Raw genomic sequence first — 2801 nt, 5'->3', positions numbered from 1 at the left:
ATTGATATATTACCTTAAATAAATCATTCAGGAATGTAAAAGAAATGGAAAAAGGGTTGGTGATGAACATTGAGTTTATTTAAATATAGAATCAATAGTAAAGAACTATGGGAAATATATTTCTATAACTAAATGTGAATGTTATACACCTGGAAAATTAAAAATAATCATTGTGTAACTTTTAAAAATCAGGAAACAACGAAGTGATAGGAGAAACGAAACTGCTGGTGCCAGGGGTGTGAAGGCGGGTGGGGAGGCGTGGACAGAGCCGGGAGCCTCTTTGTCCCCACCCCGCGTGATTGTCATTTGGGTCGTGGGGTCAGGAGCTTGCTCAGGGAACACCAAACAAGGGCGCAAAGGTCACGCAACCCCGACACTCTCTAGAAAACCTTACAGTACCCGAGGGTCAGAAGCTGAGAAGGGGACCGCAGTCCACCTGGCTCAGGCTCTGGAGTAATCTTTAGGAAGGAAGGAGTTTTTTCAAGGCAGGAGAGAACAGCTGTGATTTTAAAAACATCTCTTTTTTGCTTTACAATACAAATTAGTGGTGATTTAAAGTCTCCATTTTCAGAGCTATCATGTCCGATGTAAAAATGAGAATCTTAGCTTTACAAAACTGGTATCAAAGGCAGCACCCTGCCTCTGGAGACAAGGCAGCAGTGGGAGGGAAAGGGTTGGTGGAATCAGAGATGGGAAGCAGCTGAAGTCGCTGACTCCCCACTCATCTTTAGTCTTAAGAGTGTGTTTTCAAGAGAAAAGCAAAGAATTGATCACGAATCCTGATCCTTTCACCCAGTGAACTCATTGACCCTCCTCTTTCCCCCAGTCTGTTTCAGTTTCTTTTTCAGGTCTAATTATTAGCCTTGTGGTAGCAAATCTCCACTTAAATGCCTACCTTTTGTCATAATTCAACCCCATTATTATCACTCTTTATGATATTAAGTAGGTAGAAGGAAAATCAGCCAAACTTGTTAACTAGACTTAGGGATGGGCTTTCCCCCTCCCATTCCTGCCAAAAGATAGCATCCTCAACCCCCGCCCTTCCCCCCACCGCACAAAATGTTGTTTACAAACTATCCTCTTGGATGAGATGAGATCTGTCCAAGAACATCAAGTGGGGCCTGCATTTCCAGTCTCTGAATTTCTGTGTTTGTATTACTCTTTAGAACATTGCAATCTATAAATTGTGAGAATCCCACTGCCTTTGAATTTATTGAGAAACGGATGTTCACACTTTTATGGTACTTCCTCTGGTCAAATCTCCCATTTTTAATATGGGAAACTGTCCCTAGCCCATCTGAAGTGGCACTTTCTCTTCAGATCACCAGGGAAAAGGCCTGGAAGACCCACATCTACAGATGCTCTCTTTATACAAAAGGGGAGACTAAAAAAAATACTACTAATGGGTTCATACCCAAATGGGCTTTTTGCACTACTACAAAGGTAGGTTTTGTTTTGGAAACAAAACGAACAAAAAATATTGACATTCAAATTACTCTTAAAACTGCCCTAAGGAAATCTTGGGTGATTAAGATAATCGCATGCCAAGAATGTTTCCAGCTTTTTGAGCCCCAATCAGGACCAATTTGCCTGAAAATGTCTGCTTGTCTATAAGCTTGTTGATAATGTCTGCCAGACGATTCTTGGGGCCCACACCTTATAACTTGTTCCATAACTCGTAGGAGAATTCTTACAGAGATCATTGGTCTGAAGTTTTAATAAAGCTCACTGTTAGAAGTCCCACCCTGGAGGTTTGTACAGCAATCTGTCCGTTAAGAAAGCCTGCAGACTGCCTCTCCTTTTACTGAATCATTCAGGAAAATATTTTGACCCCCACAGGAAGTTTCTTCAGACTCAAACTTGGAAAGAGAGGGGATAAAAACTCTCCACCTCCAGCCCATCACCACAAAGTGCTAAAGTCAGTTGTGAGTTTTATTTAAAAATAAGCACTATGCCTGGTTTTCATAAACTTTATACACGAATATGTACACAGATACAAATAAAATAATAAAAATAAAAATCACACTTGCTTTCACGTGGCAGTGGTCCTGGCACTCTACATACATAACATCAACTTTTGCTTTAAAGAAATTGCTTGGCCCAGGGAGACCACAGTGAGTGATCACCAAACCATTAATAAAGCTGTAGCTTGTTGCCTGCAACTTTCTTAATCCAGATTTTAAAAATATATAAATAATTTAATTATAAAACCCAACAATATATATGTTTTTAATCTTTTTGGCACAGTGAAGCATTGGTCAATAGCAGAGAAATGACTGAAGATTCAGACACCTCTCTCACATTCAGTCACATACGTACACATGGAACAGGGGCCCAACAAACCCCAAGCAGTAGTCATATCATTTATCTTACGGAATGGTTCCCTGATATGCTTTTTCTCTTTTTCTTTTGTTAGGAACAAATCAATGGAAGGTGCAACGAAAATGGTAGGAATGAGGGAGTGCCTGGGCAATAAGAAGAGAGGAAAGTCGGCGAAAGAAGGGAGACACAGGCTTGGTAAAGAAACTCAAACAACTATGAAATATTGCTTTGGTCCTCTGTAAAGTTATAAAAGAGGAAGGAAATATTCTGGACTAAGTTAAAACAGTTCTGTCAAAAACCCTTTAGCGGTAAGGCACGTTTGATGGAGAATTTTCACAAAATGCTAAAGTCATTTTAGCTCCTTTTCTCTGGACAGAAAGTGTAAAGCCCTGAACGTGCCATACAGGCGTCTCCTAGGGTGCCCACCCCGGCGCGGGGCTTAGCCAGGCAGCTCAGGACAGGAGCGTCTCCACTTGGTA

The 2801-nt window shown here is 41.0% G+C and overlaps 1 protein-coding gene across 1 annotated transcript in view; it reads right to left on the bottom strand.

Moving 5' to 3' along the window:
- The window catches only part of FOXQ1 (forkhead box Q1), a 6991-nt gene that overhangs the window by 1997 nt on the left and 2193 nt on the right, over positions 1-2801 (bottom strand). The window lies entirely within an intron of this gene.

This window comes from Myotis davidii, unplaced genomic scaffold, assembly GCF_000327345.1.
Source record: "Myotis davidii unplaced genomic scaffold, ASM32734v1 scaffold486, whole genome shotgun sequence".
Taxonomy (NCBI): Eukaryota; Metazoa; Chordata; class Mammalia; order Chiroptera; family Vespertilionidae; genus Myotis; species Myotis davidii.
This window is presented reverse-complemented; position numbering and strand designations above follow the sequence as displayed.